Source organism: Ranitomeya imitator, chromosome 3 (assembly GCF_032444005.1).
Source record: "Ranitomeya imitator isolate aRanImi1 chromosome 3, aRanImi1.pri, whole genome shotgun sequence".
Classification (NCBI taxonomy): Eukaryota; Metazoa; Chordata; class Amphibia; order Anura; family Dendrobatidae; genus Ranitomeya; species Ranitomeya imitator.
The window spans coordinates 819,456,285-819,477,174 of NC_091284.1; the positions used below are offsets into that span (position 1 = coordinate 819,456,285).

Below are 20,890 nucleotides of genomic sequence, written 5' to 3' on the forward strand. Positions count from 1 at the left end.
AAGGTACGGCCATCAGTCTGACCATCGTTCTGTCTGTCTGTCCATCCATCTGTCTGTTCATCCGTGTGTCCGTCCTTCCATCTGTTCATCCATGTGTCCGTCCTTCTGTCTGTTAATCCGTGTGTCCGTCCTTCCATCTGTCCGTCCTTTCGTCTGTCTTTCCTTCCATCTGTCTGTCTGTCCTTCTGTCTGTCCGTCCTCCTGTCTGCCCGTCCTTCCATCAGTTCATCCGTGTGTCCATCCTTCTGTCTGTTGATCCATGTGTCCATCCTTCCATCTGTCCATCCATCCTTCTGTCTGTCCGTCCTTCCGTCTGTCCGTCCTCCTGTCTGTCCATCCTTCCATCTGTTCATCCGTTTGTCCATCCTTCTGTCTGTTCATCCGTTTGTCCATCCTTCCATCTGTTCATCCGTGTGTCCGTCCTTCCATCTGTCCATCATTCTGTCTGTCCGTCCTTTCGTCTGTACATCCGTGTCCGTCCTTCCATCTGTTCATCCATGTGTCCATTCTTCCATCTGTCCGTCCTTCCGTCTGTCCATCCTCCTGTCTGTCCGTCCTTCCTTCCATCTGTTCATCCATTTCTCCGTCCTTCTGTCTGTTCATCCGTGTTTCTGTCCTTCCGTCTGTCCATCCTTCCATCTGTCCTTTCATCTGTCTGTCCTTTCGTCTGTTCATACGTGTGTCCATCCTTCCATCTCTTCATCCGTCTGTCTTTCTGTCTGTCCATCCGTCCTTCCGTCTATCCTTCCTTCCTTCCATCTGTCCGTCCTTCCGTCTGTCCATCCTTCCACATGTCCGTCCTTCCATCTGTCCGTCTTTCCATTTGTCCTTCTATCTGTCCCTCCTTCCATTTGTCTGTCCTTCTGTCTGTCCCTCCTTCCATCTGTCCATCCTTCCGTCTGTCTGTCCTTCCGTCTGTCCGTCCTTCCATCTGTCAGTCCTTCTGTCTGTCCCTCCTTCCATCTGACCCCTCCATCCCTCTTTCCATCCGTCCTTCCGTCTGTACCTCCTTCCGTCTGTACGTCCATCCGCCTGTCTGTCCTTCCATCTGTCCCTCCTTCCATCTGTCTGTCCTTCCATCTGTCCGACCTTCCGTCTTTCCATCTGTCCTTCCGTATGTTGATCCTTCCATCTGTCTTTCTATCCATCCTTCCATCCGTCCTTCCATCTGTCCGTCCTTCCATCTGTCCTTCTGTCTTTCCATCCGTCCTTCTGTCAGTCTGTCCCTCCTTCCATCTGTCAGTCCTTCCATCTGTCCCTCCTTCTGTCTGTCCGTCTTTCCATCCGTTCTTCCGTCTGTCCATCTTTCCATCTGTCCCTCCTTCCGTCTGTCCATCTTTCCATCCTTCCTTCCGTCTGTCTGTCCTTCTGTCTGTCTATCCTTTTGTCAGTCCCTCCTTCCATCTGTCCGTCCTTCCGTCTGTCCGTCCTTCCATCTGTCCATCCTTCTGTCTGTCCGTCTTTCCATCCGTCCTTCCATCTGTCCGTCCTTCCATCTGTCCTTTTGTCTTTCCATCCGTCCTTCTGTCTGTCTGTTCTTCTGTCTGTCCCTCCTTCCATCTGTCCTTCCTTCCGTCTTTCCATCCATCCCTCCTTCCATCCGTCCTTCCATCTGTCCCTCCTTCCGTCTGTCTGTCTTTCCAGCCTTTCTTCCGTCTGTCCATCTGTCTGTATGTCTATCCTTTTGTCCATCCCTCCTTCCGTCTGTCCGTCCGTCCTTCCATCTGTCCGTCCTTCCGTCTGCCCGTTTTTCCATCCATCCTTCCGTCTGTCCGTCTTTTTGTCTGTCCATCCGTGTGTCGGTTCATTTTGCTACATTCAAATCGAATCTGAAAAAAATTCAAATTTGTCATAATGTAAATTATGGGGGAAGAAGTTCGTGGGAAAATTTGTTTAGAATCGATTCTCCCAATAATATAAACAGGAAACTATCAGCACAACTGGAGAAAGGGAAAGCAACAAAATAAAATAAAACATGAAAATTCCGACCCCCGGAATGTAAGGAGGAAAAATGTTAAAAATTGTTCTGTTCCTCTCTGGGGGGTATAAATTAGGGAGATGATTATATGGTATATGTCGTATCTGGACGAATGATTCCTATATCGATGGTGCGTACGTAGACGACTCTCAGTAAAGATGTTCCGCAGCAGCAGCAGCAGCAGCGACGTTGGTCGTCCATCTTTCCTACTATCAGACATGATACAAGTCCCCCCCTTTCTGGAGAGGCTGGCGGTGTTATAAATAGGCTGGTGCGGACACTCTGTGGACCCCGTCCCCTGCCAGGCTGGGGGGCACCGTGCCCAGGATCCTGGCTGCCAGCTGCAGCAGCAGGCTGTGGCGCCGCCTCCATGGGCCGGACCAGCTCGGGGCTTTGTAGCTCCAGTCACTCTCCAGCAGACTGAGGAGGATTGCCAGCACCGGGCGCAGGTCAGGAGCGTGCATGCCACCGTCCAGGGGGTGGTCTCATTATTGGGGGGCTCATGTGCACAGTGAATGCAGACCCCCTCTGTGTTCTGTGTTGCCTTGGAGCTGCTTTTGTTCTCGCACCTCTCACCGTTAACCCCTTAGTGACCCATCTTCCTATAGATTGCACTTTCCCCCCAAAAAAGGCAATCAATGGGGTAAAAGCCGCAGTTTGGGAAGCACGGCGCCCCCGCGTGGCAGTGTCCTGTAAGCGCAGGATGTAACTGTGGCACCATGTACCAGTCCTGGGGTAGATGACATTGTATTACCAGCTCCTTCATCATTCTATATTGGAGGATTGTTAAAGGGGTTGTCACTGAGCGCGGGGGGGGGGTTATAGATATTAATCGGTGTCTGGTACCTAGACTAATGTGCATGCCCCTTTCACAGAGCAGCCTGTATGGATGTGCAGCATGCAAATAAACATCCCCCTTCCCCCGGGCTATGCTCTGCAGGGGGCAAACAGGGGTCTCCTGTACTGGAGAGCAGCATTACATCAACAGCTCAATGATTTTTATGGTAACCTTGTAATACTTTATTTCCCCTGCGGGGGAGCTGCAGGGTGATTGCACACTTGTTGCCTGATTCCCATCCTCTCACCAGTGGATCAGATTATGGCTGGGGATCTTTCTCCTTAAGGGGAAACCTTCACTTAGAAAGAACCTTTACCAAATATCCTCCACAGATGTTCCCTTAGTCCCTGCCACAGATGTCCCCTTAGTCCCTGCCACAGATGTCCCCTTAGTCCCTGCCACAGATGTCCCCTTAGTCCCTGCCACAGATGTTTCCTTAGTCCCTGCCACAGATGTCTCCTTAGTCCCTGCCACAGATGTCCCCTTAGTCCCTGCCACAGATGTCTCCTTAGTCCCTGCCACAGATGTCCCCTTAGTCCCTGCCACAGATGTCCCCTTAGTCCCTGCCACAGATGTCCCCTTAGTCCCTGCCACAGATGTCTCCTTAGTCCCTGCCACAGATGTCCCCTTAGTCCCTGCCACAGATGTCCCCTTAGTCCCTGCCACAGATGTCCCCTTAGTCCCTGCCACAGATGTCTCCTTAGTCCCTGCCACAGATGTCCCCTTAGTCCCTGCCACAGATGTCCCCTTAGTCCCTGCCACAGATGTCCCCTTAGTCCCTGCCACAGATGTTCCTTTAGTCCCTGCCACAGATGTCCCCTTAGTCCCTGCCACAGATGTTTCCTTAGTCCCTGCCACAGATGTCCCCTTAGTCCCTGCCACAGATGTTCCTTTAGTCCCTGCCACAGATGTCCCCTTAGTCCCTGCCACATATGTCTCCTTAGTCTCTGCCACAGATGTCCCCTTAGTCCCTGCCACAGATGTCCCCTTAGTCCCTGCCACAGATGTCTCCTTAGTCCCTGCCACAGATGTCTCCTTAGTCCCTGCCACAGATGTCCCCTTAGTCCCTGCCACAGATGTTCCCTTAGTCCCTGCCACAGATGTCCCCTTAGTCCCTGCCACATGTCTCCTTAGTCCCTGCCACATATGTCTCCTTAGTCTCTGCCACAGATGTCCCCTTAGTCCCTGCCACAGATGTTCCCTTAGTCCCTGCCACAGATGTCCCCTTAGTCCCTGCCACAGATGTTCCTTTAGTCCCTGCCACAGATGTCCCCTTAGTCCCTGCCACAGATGTTCCCTTAGTCCCTGCCACAGATGTCCCCTTAGTCCCTGCCACATGTCTCCTTAGTCCCTGCCACATATGTCTCCTTAGTCTCTGCCACAGATGTCCCCTTAGTCCCTGCCACAGATGTTCCCTTAGTCCCTGCCACAGATGTTCCCTTAGTCCCTGCCACAGATGTCCCCTTAGTCCCTGCCACAGATGTCCCCTTAGTCCCTGCCACAGATGTCTCCTTAGTCCCTGCCACAGATGTCCTCCCTTAGTCCCTGCCACAGATGTCTCCTTAATCCCTGCCACAGATATCCCCTTAGTCCCTGCCACAGATATCTCTTTAGTCCCTGCCACAGATGTCCCCTTAGTCCCTGCCACAGATGTCTCCTTAGTCCCTGCCACAGATGTCTTCTTAGTCCCTGCCACAGACGTCCCTTTAGTCCCTGCCACAGATGTCTCCTTAGTCCCTGCCACAGACGTCCCCTTAGTCCCTGCCACATATGTCTCCTTAGTCCCTGCCACATATGTCTCCTTAGTCCCTGCCACAGATGTCCTCCCTTAGTCCCTGCCACAGACGTCCCCTTAGTCCCTGCCACATATCTCCTTAGTCCCTGCCACATATGTCTCCTTAGTCCCTGCCACAGATGTCCTCCCTTAGTCCCTGCCACATATGTCTCCTTAGTCCCTGCCACAGACGTCCCCTTAGTCCCTGCCACATATGTCTCCTTAGTCCCTGCCACAGATGTCTCCTTAGTCCCTGCCACAGACGTCCCCTTAGTCCCTGCCACATATGTCTCCTTAGTCCCTGCCACAGATGTCCCCTTAGTCCCTGCCACAGATGTCCCCTTAGTCCCTGCCACAGATGTTTCCTTAGTCCCTGCCACAGATGTCCCCTTAGTCCCTGCCACAGATGTCTCCTTAGTCCCTGCCACAGATATCCCCTTAGTCCCTGACACAGATGTCCCCTTAGTCCCTGCCACAGATGTCCCCTTAGTCCCTACCACAGATGTCTCCTTAGTCCCTGCCACAGATATCCCCTTAGTCCCTGACACAGATGTCTCCTTAGTCCCTGCCACAGATGTCTCCTTAATCCCTTCCACACATGTCTCCTTAGTCTCTGCCACAAATGTCTCCTTAGTCCCTGCCACAAATGTCTCCTTAATCCCTTCCACAGATGTCTCCTTAGTCCCTGCCACAAATGTCTCCTTAGTCCCTGCCACAGACGTCCCCTCAGTCCCTGCCACAGATGTCTCCTTAGTCCCTTCCACAGATGTCTCCTTAGTCCCTGCCACAGATATCCCCTTAGTCCCTGACATAGATGTCCCCTTAGTCCCTGCCACAGACGTCCCCTTAGTCCCTGCCACAGATGTCTCCTTAGTCCCTGCCACAGATGTCTCCTTAATCCCTTCCACAGATGTCTCCTTAGTCCCTGCCACAAATGTCTCCTTAGTCCCTGCCACAGATGTCCCCTTAGTTCCTGACATAGATGTCCCCTTAGTCCCTGCCACAGACGTCTCCTTAGTCCCTGCCACAGATGTCTCCTTAATCTCTTCCACACATGTCTCCTTAGTCTCTGCCACAAATGTCTCCTTAATCCATTCCACAGATGTCTCCTTAGTCCCTGCCACAAATGTCTCCTTAGTCCCTGCCACAAATGTCTCCTTAATCCCTTCCACAGATGTCTCCTTAGTCCCTGCCACAAATGTCTCCTTAGTCCCTGCCACAGATGTCCCCTTAGTCCCTGCCACAGATTTCCCCTTAGTCCCTGCCACAGATGTCCTCCCTTAGTCCCTGCCACAGATGTCCTCCCTTAGTCCCTGCTACAGATGTTCCCTTAGTCCCTGCCACAGATGTCCCCTTAGTCCCTGCCACAAATGTCCGCCATATTTCCTGCAATATATGGGGGAATTCATTCTAGTGGTCGTTGGGATCCCAGTGATCGCACATTACTCACCTCTAGGTCAACAGAATATAATCTATTGTTTAAATAATTTTTTATGTTGAATGTATTTTTTTTAAATATATATTTTTTCTTTTTCATATCGCTATCTATATAAAACAAAATCTTGAAACGTTCACACCGGCCACTAGGCCGAATATTTTATTCCTACTTCTTGTTTTTCACATAGAGATAAGCACCAATAGATACACTCAGACCCTATTTGCTTGTATACAATACAAGCATCATCTGAGCATGCTCTAATCTGAGAAAAGATCATTGTACAGGAGGAGGAGGAGGTGAGCTGTGACATCACCTATTGTGAATGGTGGATCCTGTGTTATCTACTGTATATAGAGATGTTATCAGTCATTGTACAGGAGGAGGTGAGCTGTGACATCACCTATTGTGAAAGGTGGATTCTGTGTTATCTACTGTATATAGAGGTGTTATCAGACATTGTACAGGAGGAGGAGGTGAGCTGTGACATCACCTATTGTGAATGGTGGATCCTGTGTTATCTACTGTATATAGAGATGTTATCAGTCATTGTACAGGAGGAGGAGGTGAGCTGTGACATCACCTATTGTGAATGGTGGATCCTGTGTTATCTACTGTATATAGAGATGTTATCAGTCATTGTACAGGAGGAGGTGAGCTGTGACATCACCTATTGTGAATGGTGGATCCTGTGTTATCTACTGTATATAGAGATGTTATCAGTCATTGTACAGGAGGAGGTGAGCTGTGACATCACCTATTGTGAAAGGTGGATTCTGTGTTATCTACTGTATATAGAGGTGTTATCAGACATTGTACAGGAGGAGGAGGAGTTGAGCTGTGACATCACCTATTGTGAATGGAGGACCCTGTGTTATCTACTGTATATAGAGGTGTTATCAGTCATTGTACAGGAGGAGGAGGAGGTGAGCTGTGACATCACCTATTGTGAATGGTGGAGCCTGTGTTATCTGCTGTATATAGTGGTGTTATCAGTCATTGTACAGGAGGAGGAGGTGAGCTGTGACATCACCTATTGTGAATGGAGGACCCTGTGTTATCTACTGTATATAGAGGGGTTATCAGTCATTGTACAGGAGGAGGAGGTGAGCTGTGACATCACCTATTGTGAATGGAGGACCCTGTGTTATCTACTGTATATAGAGGTGTTATTAGTCATTGTACAGGAGGAAAAGGAGGTGAGCTGTGACATCTCCTATTGTGAATGATGGATCCTGTGTTAGCTACTGTATTTAGAGATGTTATCAGTCATTGTACAGGAGGAGGTGGTGAGCTGTGACATCACCTATTGTGAATGGTGGATCCTCTGTTATCTACTGTATTTAGAGATGTTATCAGTCATTGTACAGGAGGAGGTGGTGAGCTGTGACATCACCTCTTGTGAATGGTGGATCCTGTGTTATCGACTGTATATAGAGATGTTATCAGTCATTGTACAGGAGGAGGTGGTGAGCTGTGACATCACCTATTGTGAATGGAGGACCCTGTGTTATCTACTGTATATAGAGGTGTTATCAGTCATTGTACAGGAGGAGGAGGTGAGCTGTGACATCACCTATTGTGAATGGTGGAACCTGTGTTATCTACTGTATATAGAGGTGTTATCAGTCATTGTACAGGAGGAGGAGGTGAGTTGTGACATCACCTATCATGAATGGTGGATCCTGGATTATCTACTGTATATAGAGGTGTTATCAGTCATTGTACAGGAGGAGGAGGTGAGCTGTGACATCACCTATTGTGAATGGTGGATCCTGTGTTATCTACTGTATATAGAGGTGTTATCAGTCATTGTACATGAGGAGGAGGAGGTGAGCTGTGACATCACCTATTGTGAATGGTGGATCCTGTGTTATCTACTGTATATAGAGGTGTTATCAGTCATTGTACAGGAGGAGGAGGTGAGCTGTGACATCATCTATTGTGAATGGTGGATCCTGTGTTATCTACTGTATATAGAGGTGTTATCAGTCATTGTACATGAGGAGGAGGAGGTGAGCTGTGACATCACCTATTGTGAATGGTGGATCCTGTGTTATCTACTGTATATAGAGGTGTTATCAGTCATTGTACAGGAGGAGGAGGTGAGCTGTGACATCACCTATTGTGAATGATGGATCCTCTGTTATCTACTGTATGTAGAGGTGTTATCAGTCATTGTACAGGAGGAGGAGGTGAGCTGTGACATCACCTATTGTGAATGCTGGATCCTGTGTTATCTACTGTGTATACTGTATATGAAGGTGTTACCTGTTATAATCCTGTCTCTGATCATAATGAGACTGCTGAAAAGCTATTTGCACAGAACAGGAAAGAAATGTGAGTCCAGTATTAGGCCTTGCGGCCAGTGTGAAAATTGTGAGACCGTGATATGGAAAAAATAATCAAGAATAAAAAAACAAACATCTATCATAAAAGCCTGGCATAAACAATAGCTTATTTTCTGCTGACACATTCACTTTGGCGCAATCGGGAGACTGATGGCGGCTCAATGATTCTTGAAGCTTCAGTTAGCCCTGAGACAGAGCGCGGAGGACGTTTTTGCTTTCTAGACCATTGAGGAGGTTGCCGCCCTCGGCTCTGAGACGTCAGGGACCCGTAGGCAACGTGTCGCTGTAATTACACCAATTTTCTGACCTACTTTCAATGGGGAAAAAATAGTAATCGCAGCTATCACTGACACGTCACCACCACGTCCAAATTTTTGTTTGTGTCTCCTAAATAATTTTCACCATTCTCTATCTTGACCCTAGCCTGGTGTCACCTGGTGAGGGTGGCGTGGGTCAGCAGTGGTGGCGCGTTCCTAACAGACATACAGCGGCTACATCACTGCTCATATAAGACTCATGACCGTACAATGCCGAACTTATACCGCCACACATGGGTCATATAATCAAAATATAATAATAATGTTAATTTAATGTCTACAAAACTGTGCCATATAATGCCAAAATAATCACACTATAAAATACTAAATACCGCAGTGCAGTGCCACATCATCACAGGGAAATATAGCGGTAAAAAGACACCGCCATATGATGCTAAATAAAAATATCACACAAAGTCAACAAATAACATCGCCATATAAATAGCTAAATACTGCTATACAGCGCAGAAAAATATAATTTCAACAAAACAAGTACATATAATGCTCGAATAATACTGCCATTTTTATCTAGTTTACTCACTTATGTAGTGCGGTAATATCCACAGCACTTTACAGACATCAGCATCGCTGCCCCCATTCTACATTCCCTATCATGATGTCTTTGGAGTGTGGAGGGAAACCGGAGGAAACCCACGCAAGCACGGGGACAACATACTAACTGATTGCAGATGCCGTCCTTTGTGGGAATTCAACAAAGGACCCCAGTGCTGCAAAGCTGCAGTGTTAACCACTGAGCCACCGTGCTTCCCATAAAGTGATAAATAAAGAGGTAGACATGCTCCATTATATGACTAGAGCGATATAGACCCGCCTCCACTTCCTGTAGAGAGCTGAAGACCCACCCCCACTTCCTGTAGAGAGCTAAAGATCCACCTCCACTTCCTGTAGAGAGATAAAGACCCACCCCCACTTCCTGTAGAGAGATAAAAACCCACCCCCACTTCCTGTAGAGAGCTACAGATCCACCTCTACTTCCTGTAGAGAGATAAAGACCCACCCCCACTTCCTGTAGAGAGCTAAATATCCACCTCCACTTCCTGTAGAGAGATAAAGACCCACCCCCATTTCCTGTAGAGCGCTAAAGATCCACCTCCACTTCCTGTAGAGATAAAGACCCACCCCCACTTCCTGTAGAGAGATAAAGACCCACCCCCACTTCCTGTAGAGAGCTACAGATCCACCTCTACTTCCTGTAGAGAGATAAAGATTCACCCCCACTTCCTATAGAGAGCTAAAGACCCACCCCCACTTCCTGTAGAGAGCTAAAGATCCACCTCCACTTCCTGTAGAGAGCTAACGATCCACCTCTACTTCCTGTAGAGAGATAAAGACCCACCCCCAATTCCTATAGAGAGCTAAAGACCCGCCCCCACTTCCTGTAGAGAGCTAAAGATCCACCTCTACTTCCTGTAGAGAGATAAAGACCCACCCCCACTTCCTATAGAGAGCTAAAGACCCACCCCCACTTCCTGTAGAGAGCTAAAGATCCGCCCCCACTTCCTGTAGAGAGATAAAGACCCACCCCCACTTCCTGTACAAAGAAAAAGACCTGCCTCCACATCCTATGGAGATAAAGACCCACCCCCACTTCCTGTAGAGAGCTAAAGATCCACCTCCACTTCCTGTAGAGAGCTAAAGATCCACCTCCACTTCCTGTAGAGACCTAAAGACCCACCCCCACTTCCTGTAGAGAGAGAGAAAGACCGCCTCCACTTTCTGTAGAGGGATAAGCACCCGCCACCACTTCCTGTAGAGAAATAGAGACCCACCTCCACTTTCTGTATAGAGATAAAGACCCGCCTCCACTTCCTGTGGAGAGATAAACACCCACCCCCACTTCCTGTAGAGCGATAAAGACCCACCCCCACTTCCTGTAGAGATAAAGACCCGCCCCCACTTCCTGTAGAGAGCTAAAGACCCACCCGACTTCCTCTAGAGAGCTAAAGACCCACCTCCACTTCCTGTAGAGAGCTAAAGACCCGCCCAACTTCCTCTAGAGAGCTAAAGACCCGCCCCCACTTCCTGTAGAGAGCTAAAGACCCGCCCGACTTCCTCTAGAGAGCTAAAGACCCACCTCCACTTCCTGTATAAAGAAAAAGACCAGCCTCCACATCCTATGGAGATGAAGACCCACCCCCACTTCCTGTAAATAGATAAATACCCACCCCCACTTCCTGTAGAAAGATAAAGACCCACCTCCACTTCCTGGTGAGAGATAAAGACCCGCCCCCACTTTCTGTAGAAAGATAAAGACCCTCCCCCACTTTCTGTAGAGAGATAAAGACCCACACCACTTCCTGTCGAGAGAGAGACAGGTTCCTACTTCCTGTAGAGAGATAAAGACCTGCACCAACTTCCTGTCTACCAAAATTATCTGCAAGCAGCTTACTCCTTTGTCCACACTGAGAAACTGTGAGAAGAATGAGTGCGCAGTGACATCTTTACTTCTGAACCAATTTATGTTCTGATAAATGCACCAAAACCTTTAGGAAGGTGGATGTGATCTAGATCCATCAGGATACCTAAAGGTACACATCATTGACTTCATCTGAAGGGATCCTTAGTTGTGTCTTCAGATGTGAAGTGTCCTCAGGTTTCGTACCAATTAAATAGACCTCCAACATCACATCTACGACCCAACTCCAACATCTGAAATGAATTCCATATGTCACCAAAGTTACGTCTGATGACCATTTTAAGAGACTTTTAGATGCTTCCATAAAGTCTTCAGATCTAATACTCTAGAGCAGAACTCCCCAACTCTGGTCCTTAAGAGCCACCAACAGGTCATGTTTTCAGGATTTCCTTAGTATTGCCCAGCTAATAATTGCGTTACCTGGCAAGGCATTACCTGTGTAATACTGAGGAAATCCCGAATACATGACCTGTTGGTGGCTCTTGAGGACCGGAGTTGGGGAGCACTGCTCTAGAGGAACCATTCCACAAACAGTGCTGAAAATAAGTATTTGATACACTGCTGATTTTCCCACCTACATAGAATGGAGACGGCTGTAATTTTTATTGTAGGTGCACTTCACCTGTGAGAGACAGAATCTAAAAATAAAATCTAGAAAATCACATTGTAGGATTGTTACAGAATTAATTTGCGTATTATTATATGAAATAAGTATTTGATCACCGACCAACCAGCAAGAATTCTGGCTCTCACAGACCTGTTAGTTCCTCTTTAAGAAGCCTCCTACTCTGCACTTACCTGTAGTAATTGCACCTGTTTAATCTCGTTACCTGTATAAAAAACACCTGTCCACACAATCAATCACACTCCAACCTCTCCACCATGGCCAAAACCAAACATCTGTCTAATGACACCAGGGATAAAATTGCACATGGCTGGTATGGGCTACAAGACAATAGGCAAGAAGTGTATCAAATACTTATTTTCCCCACTGTATCTCTGTTCCAAAATGGCTAATTGGATCTCTTCCTGACATGACATCTTCAAATTAGTAAGCTAAAAAGCCATGTTCCCAAAATTACAAATGAGGATTTTGTGATATGCGAGAATGAGTATCGCAACTGGAATCTCCACTGATCCCAAAGATTCACAATCCCAACAATGGGAGAATATCTCGTGGAGTGGAGAGTACAATGACCAGAACCTCTTGGAATCATCGGAGGTCCAGGACCCATTAACCCCTAACATTCATACCGACTAAGCAGTAAGATGATCAGTAGGAGATAGCTTTTGGTCCTATTGGTCTAGGATGACATTGAGAGGCCTTAGAGAACTGGATAGGACCTTTTTTGGGGACCAGGAATCTGGTAGACCGCCTAAAAGTGAAGTCAATTGATCATGAGGGAACATTAAGAGCATTGGTGAATGATATATTAATCTTTTGGATAATATATTAACCGACAAGTCAACATGCTCATTTCTTTTCTTTCGGTCCCGTTCATTTCTTTCGGTTTTGTTTATGTTGGCTCGTTGGCATTTGGCGTCTTAGAAGTCACACCCTGGGATCTCCTGTTCTTTATAGGGTATAATACAAGAACTATTCATCGGTTTGTGTATTTGGTGAATTATTTGTTTTCTTATTATGGCCATTATGAGTACTTTCCAATGAGTCTCCTGGCACGGTGAGATTTCTAGACAAAGTCCCGAAGGTCTAACTGTGTCCAGGAAACAGATCTCCCTTCTGAGCTGTCTCCAAAGCCGTCCCTTTAATTTAGCAATCGGTGACTCTTCCATCATGTAATAATCACAATTAACCCAAGGATTGTTCCTGACATTGTATCTTCAAACTGGACGCCAAAAGGTTCCCAAAGTATAGTTCCTCCTGACGTGTGAGACGGACTTAAAATTGTCCCTTTCTATTCCAAACCTGCCAATGGCCGACAAAATAGCAGATGCAACCAAAGGTCCTGGGGCGATGGGGGGTACAGAGGTTGAAGTCAGGGCCAAGAGGGGCAAATTCCGACTCTACACCCCTGGCATGGACTATAGGACTGTCCAAGAAGCGCATAATTGATACTAATGGTATAGCAGTATTTCAGTTCATTAGTTTACATTATGGTCACAGTGTAGCAGTATATTATTTGGTCGATGTACAGTGTGGCAGTACTGCTTTGCACTTCTATTTTGGTACTGTATGGCGGTGGCTACTCTGCATGCCATTTTTTGGTTATTTGGGCCAATGTTTGGATCTTTAATTTGAGCACTTTACTATATGGAGCTTATTGCACTTTATGGTATAGTTACACTATACAACGGTACAACGACTAGTGGAAGGACACCTACAGAAAATACTGCACAAACCATCGTGCAGGACAAGGCTAGCTCTGATAAATGGCCCTATTACGCATAGTTGTGCATCTGGGAGGCTGAATGCTCTTACCTTTATGTAACATAGAATGGGAGCGATGCTTTCATGTTCACCCCGAGAGATCAAGAGAACGTTGTGGAATTCAACAAAACAGGTTTAGCCGCATGTACTGTATGGTGTTACATCTAAAATGTAAAGAATCACAGGATAGTGAAAGTGTCAGGCATGTTTGCAACTTTCTGTCTGACCTTTCATAATAATTCAGGGTATTTTCTGCCCTCAGCAGGTTCAGCTAAATAACTATCTAGAAAAATATATATTCATCAGCTTACATTCCAATCTACAGTCATTCCTAGAAGGTCAACATATTGTTATTATCATAGGGAGCAGTATTATAGTAGTTATAGTCTTGTACATAGGGGCAGTATTATAGTAGTTATATTCTTGTACATAGGAGCAGTATTATAGTAGTTATATTCTTATATATTGGGGGCAGTATTATAGTAGTTATATTCTTGTACATTGGAGCAGTATTATAGTAGTTATATTCTTGTACATAGGGGCAGTATTATAGTAGCTATATTCTTGTACATAGGGGCAGTATTATAGTAGTTATATTCTTGTACATAGGGAGCAGTATTATAGTAGTTATATTCTTGTACATAGGGGCAGTATTATAGTAGTTATATTCTTGTACATAGGAGCAGTATTATAGTAGTTATATTCTTGTACATAGGGGCAGTATTATAGTAGTTATATTCTTGTACATAGGGGCAGTATTATAGTAGTTATATTCTTGTACATAGGAGGCAGTATTATAGTAGTTATATTCTTGTACATAGGGAGCAGTATTATAGTAGTTATATTCTTGTACATAGGGGCAGTATTATAGTAGTTATATTCTTGTACATAGGAGCAGTATTATAGTAGTTATATTCTTGTACATAGGGGCAATATTATAGTAGTTATATTCTTGTCTTGTACATAGGAGCAGTATTATAGTAGTTAAATTCTTGTACATAGGGGCATTATTATAGTAGTTATATTCTTGTACATAGGGGCAATATTATAGTAGTTATATTCTTGTCTTGTACATAGGAGCAGTATTATAGTAGTTATATTCTTGTATATAGGAGCAGTATTATAGTAGTTATATTCTTGTACATAGGAGCAGTATTATAGTGCTTATATTCTTGTACATAGGGAGCAGTATTATAGTAGTTATATTCTTGTACATAGGAGCAGTATTATAGTAGTTATATTCTTGTACATAGGGGCAGTATTATAGTAGTTATATTCTTGTACATAGGGGCATTATTATAGTAGTTATATTCTTGTATATAGGAGCAGTATTATAGTAGTTATATTCTTGTACATAGGAGCAGTATTATAGTAGTTATATTCTTGTATATAGGGGGCAGTATTATAGTAGTTATATTCTTGTACATAGGAGCAGTATTATAGTAGTTATATTCTTGTACATAGGAGCAGTATTATAGTAGTTATATTATTGTATATAGGAGCAGTATTATAGTAGTTATATTCTTGTACATAGGAGCAGTATTATAGTAGTTATATTCTTGTACATAGGAGCAGTATTATAGTGCTTATATTCTTGTACATAGGGAGCAGTATTATAGTAGTTATATTCTTGTACATAGGAGCAGTATTATAGTAGTTATATTCTTGTACATAGGGGCAGTATTATAGTAGTTATATTCTTGTACATAGGGGCATTATTATAGTAGTTATATTCTTGTATATAGGAGCAGTATTATAGTAGTTATATTCTTGTACATAGGAGCAGTATTATAGTAGTTATATTCTTGTATATAGGGGACAGTATTATAGTAGTTATATTCTTGTACATAGGAGCAGTATTATAGTGCTTATATTCTTGTACATAGGGAGCAGTATTATAGTAGTTATATTCTTGTACATAGGAGCAGTATTATAGTGCTTATATTCTTGTACATAGGGGGCAGTATTATAGTAGTTATATTCTTGTACATAGGGGCAGTATTATAGTAGTTATATTCTTGTACATAGGAGCAGTATTATAGTAGTTATATTCTTGTACATAGGGGCAGTATTATAGTAGTTATATTCTTGTACATAGGAGCAGTATTATAGTAGTTATATTCTTGTACATAGGAGCAGTATTATAGTAGTTATATTCTTGTACATAGGGGCATTATTATAGTAGTTATATTCTTGTACATAGGGGCAGTATTATAGTAGTTATATTCTTGTACATAGGAGCAGTATTATAGTAGTTATATTCTTGTACATAGGGGCAGTATTATAGTAGTTATATTCTTGTACATAGGAGCAGTATTATAGTAGTTATATTCTTGTACATAGGAGCAGTATTATAGTAGGTATATTCTTGTACATAGGAGCAGTATTATAGTAGTTATATTCTTGTATATAGGGGGCAGTATTATAGTAGTTATATTCTTGTACATAGGGGCAGTATTATAGTAGTTATATTCTTGTACATAGGAGCATTATTATAGTAGTTATACAGTTAGGTCAATATATATTTGGACAGAGACAACATTTTTCTAATTTTGGTTATAGACATTACCACAATGAATTTTAAACAAAACAATTCAGATGCAGTTGAAGTTCAGACGTTCAGCTTTCATTTGAGGGTATCCACATTAAAATTGGATGAAGGGTTTAGGAGTTTCAGCTCCTTAACGTGTGCCACCCGGTTTTTAAAGGGACCAAAAGTAATTGGACAATTGACTCCAAGGCTATTTCATGGACAGGTGTGGGCAATCCCTTCGTTATGTCATTCTCAATTAAGCAGATAAAAGGCCTGGAGTTGATTTAAGGTGTGGTGCTGCATTTGGAAGGTTTTGCTGTGAAGTAAACATGCGGTAAAGGAGCTCTCCATGCAGGTGAAACAAGCCATCCTTAAGCTGCAAAAACAGAAAAAACCCATCCGAGAAATTGCTACAATATTAGGAGTGGCAAAATCTACAGTTTGGTACATCCTGAGAAAGAAAGAAAGCACTGGTGAACTCATCAATGCAAAAAGACCTGGGCGCCCACGGAAGACAACAGTGGCGGATGATCGCAGAAAAATCTCCATGGTGAAGAGAAACCCTTCACAACAGCCGACCAAGTGACCAACACTCTCCAGGAGGTCGGCGTATCAATATCCAAATCTACCATAAAGAGAAGACTGCATGAAAGTAAATACAGAGGGTTCACTGCACGGTGCAAGCCACTCATAAGCATCAAGAATAAAAAGGCTAGACTGGACTTTGCTAAAAAACATCTAAAAAAGCCAGCACAGTTCTGGAAGAACATTCTTTGGACAGATGAAACCAAGAACAACCTCTACCAGAATGATGGAAAGAGAAAAGTATGGTGAAGGCTGTTGTGAATTCTGTGGCAGAGCTCCCTCCTGTGGTCACAAGTGGTACTTCGGCTGATTCTCTCTGGGAGCTTCCGTTTGTGGAGGAAAGTGGTACTGCGGCTTCTGACTTTCCTCCCTCAGGTGATCTTGTGAGCTCGTTAGGTGCTTCTCTACTTAACTCCACCTAATGCTTTGATCCATGCTTCCTGTCAATGTTCCAGTGTTGGACTTGTTTTTCCCTGGATCATTCCTGTGGCCTGCTGCTCTGCATAGCTAAGTTCTTCTTTGCTATTTGTTTGCTATTTTTTCTGTCCAGCTTGTCTTATTGTTTTGCTGGAAGCTCTGGGACGCAGAGGGTGTACCTCCGTGCCGTTAGTTCGGTACGGAGGGTCTTTTTGCCCCCTTTGCGTGGTTTTCTTTAGGGTTTTGTGTAGACCGCAAAGTTATCTTTCCTATCCTCGCTCTGTTAAGAAAGTCGGGCCTCACTTTGCTGAATCTATTTCATCCCTACGTTTGTCTTTTCATCTTAACTCACAGTCATTATATGTGGGGGGCTGCCTTTTCCTTTGGGGTATTTCTCTGAGGCAAGGTAGGCTTATTTTCTATCTTCAGGCTAGCTAGTTTCTCAGGCTGTGCCGAGTTGCATAGGCAGAGTTAGGCACAATCCACGGCTGCCTCTAGTGTTGTTTGGAGAGGATTAGGGATTGCGGTCTGCAGAGTTCCCACGTCTCAGAGCTCGTTCTATGATTTTGGGTTATTGTCAGATCACTGTGTGTGCTCTGACCTCCATGTCCATTGTGATACTGAATTGCCTTTCATTACAGTACAGGAAGCCAAAAGTGCTAATGATTCTCAACAGAGGGAAAAAAGAAGTTCTGAGACCCTTTTTTTTTTTTCTTTGCACTGTGTTTTGCATTTTTTTCCCCCTAGACATTTGGGTGGTTCAGGACACAGGTGTAGCAATGGACATTAAAGGTCTGTCTTCATGTGTGGATCAGCTCACGGCAAGAGTTCAGAATATTCAAGATTTTGTGGTTCAGAATTCTTTGCTAGAACCGAGAATTCCTATTCCAGATTTGTTTTTTGGAGATAGAACTAAATTTCTGAGTTTCAAAAATAATTGTAAACTATTTCTGGCTTTGAAACCTCGCTCCTCTGGTGACCCTGTTCAACAGGTTAGGATCGTCATTTCTTTTTTGCGCGGCGACCCTCAGGCTGGGCGTTTTCTCTTGCGTCAGGAGATCCTGCATTGAGTAATATCGATGCGTTTTTCCTGGCGCTTGGGTTGCTGTACTATGAGCCTAATTCAGTGGATCAGGCAGAAAAAAATTTGCTGGCTCTTTGTCAGGCTCAGGATGAGATAGAGGTATATTGTCAGAAATTTAGAAAGTGGTCAGTGCTCACTCAATGGAATGAATCTGCGCTGGCAGCTATATTCAGAAAGGGTCTCTCTGAAGCCCTTAAGGATGTCATGGTGGGATTTCCTATGCCTGCTGGTTTGAATGAGTCTATGTCTTTGGCCATTCAGATCGGTCGACGCTTGCGTGAGCGTAAATCTGTGCACCATTTGGCGGTATTACCTGAGCTTAAACATGAGCCTATGCAGTGTGATAGGACTTTGACCAGAGTTGAACGGCAAGAACACAGACGTCTGAATGGTCTGTGTTTCTACTGTGGTGATTCCACTCATGCTATCTCTGATTGTCCTAAGCGCACTAAGCGGTTCGCTAGGTCTGCCACCATTGGTACGGTACAGTCAAAATTTCTTCTGTCCGTTACCTTGATCTGCTCTTTGTCATCGTATTCTGTCATGGCATTTGTGGATTCAGGCGCTGCCCTGAATTTGATGGACTTGGAGTATGCTAGGCATTGTAGGTTTTTCTTGGAGCCCTTGCAGTGTCCTATTCCATTGAGAGGAATTGATGCTACGCCTTTGGCCAAGAATAAGCCTCAGTACTGGACCCAGCTGACCATGTGCATGGCTCCTGCACATCAGGAGGTTATTCGCTTTCTGGTATTGCATAATCTGCATGATGTGGTCGTGTTGGGGTTGCCATGGCTACAAGCCCATAATCCAGTATTAGATTGGAAATCCATGTCGGTGTCCAGCTGGGGTTGTCAGGGGGTACATGTTGATGTTCCATTTCTGTCAATTTCGTCATCCACACCTTCTGAGGTTCCAGAGTTCTTGTCTGATTACCGGGATGTATTTGATGAGCCCAAGTCCGATATCCTACCTCCGCATAGGGATTGTGATTGTGCTATCAATTTGATTCCTGGTAGTAAATTCCCAAAAGGTCGACTGTTTAATTTATCCGTGCCTGAGCACGCCGCTATGCGCAGTTATGTGAAGGAATCCCTGGAGAAGGGGCATATTCGCCCGTCATCGTCGCCATTAGGAGCAGGGTTCTTTTTTGTAGCCAAGAAGGATGGTTCGCTGAGACCTTGTATAGATTACCGCCTTCTAAATAAGATCACGGTTAAATTTCAGTACCCCTTGCCATTGTTATCTGATTTGTTTGCTCGGATTAAGGGGGCTAGTTGGTTCACCAAGATAGATCTTCGTGGTGCGTATAATCTGGTGCGAATCAGGCGAGGCGATGAATGGAAAACTGCATTTAATACGCCCGAGGGTCATTTTGAGTATCTAGTGATGCCATTCGGACTTGCCAATGCTCCATCAGTGTTTCAGTCCTTTATGCATGACATCTTCCGAGAGTACCTGGATAAATTCCTGATTGTGTACTTGGATGACATTTTGATCTTCTCGGATGATTGGGAGTCTCATGTGAAGCAGGTCAGAACGGTGTTTCAGGTCCTGCGTGCTAATTCTTTGTTTGTGAAGGGATCAAAGTGTCTCTTTGGTGTGCAGAAGGTTTCATTTTTGGGGTTCATCTTTTCCCCTTCTACTATCGAGATGGATCCTGTTAAGGTCCAAGCCATCCATGATTGGACTCAGCCGACATCTCTGAAAAGTCTGCAAAAGTTCCTGGGCTTTGCTAATTTTTATCGTCGCTTCATCTGCAATTTTTCTAGTATTGCTAAACCATTGACCGATTTGACCAAGAAGGGTGCTGATGTGGTCAATTGGTCTTCTGCTGCTGTGGAGGCTTTTCAGGAGTTGAAGTGTCGTTTTTCTTCTGCCCCTGTGTTGTGTCAGCCAGATGTTTCTCTTCCGTTCCAGGTCGAGGTTGATGCTTCTGAGATTGGAGCAGGGGCTGTTTTGTCGCAGAGAGGTTCTGATTGCTCAGTGATGAAACCATGCGCTTTTTTTTCTAGGAAGTTTTCGCCTGCTGAGCGAAATTATGATGTGGGCAACCGAGAGTTGCTGGCCATGAAGTGGGCATTCGAAGAGTGGCGTCATTGGCTTGAAGGAGCTAAGCATCGCGTGGTGGTCTTGACTGATCATAAGAACTTGACTTATCTCGAGTCTGCTAAGCGTTTGAATCCTAGACAGGCTCGTTGGTCGCTGTTTTTTGCCCGTTTTGACTTTGTGATTTCGTACCTTCCGGGCTCTAAAAATGTGAAGGCGAATGCTCTGTCTAGGAGTTTTGTGCCCGACTCTCCGGGTTTGTCTGAGCCGGCGGGTATCCTCAAGGAAGGAGTAATTGTGTCTGCCATCTCCCCTGATTTGCGGCGGGTGCTGCAAAAATTTCAGGCTAATAAACCTGATCGTTGTCCAGCGGAGAAACTGTTTGTCCCTGATAGGTGGACGAATAAAGTTATCTCTGAGGTTCATTGTTCGGTGTTGGCTGGTCATCCTGGAATCTTTGGTTCCAGAGAGTTAGTGGCTAGATCCTTTTGGTGGCCATCTCTGTCGCGGGATGTGCGTACTTTTGTGCAGTCCTGTGGGATTTGTGCTCGGGCTAAGCCCTGCTGTTCTTGTGCCAGTGGGTTGCTTTTGCCCTTGCCGGTCCCGTAGAGGCCTTGGACACATATCTCTATGGATTTTATTTCAGATCTTCCCGTTTCTCAAAAGATGTCAGTCATTTGGGTGGTCTGTGATCGCTTTTCTAAGA

The 20,890-nt window shown here is 45.0% G+C and overlaps 1 protein-coding gene across 1 annotated transcript in view; it reads left to right on the forward strand.

Annotated features, from left to right (window-relative positions):
- Positions 1-2,163: 2,163 nt before the first annotated feature.
- The window catches only part of GDPD4 (glycerophosphodiester phosphodiesterase domain containing 4), a 94,616-nt gene continuing 75,889 nt past the window's right edge, over positions 2,164-20,890 (forward strand). The window contains exon 1 of the mRNA XM_069759368.1: positions 2,164-2,427. The gene's annotated coding sequence lies outside the window, so the exon portion shown is untranslated. The remainder of the gene's footprint in view (positions 2,428-20,890) is intronic.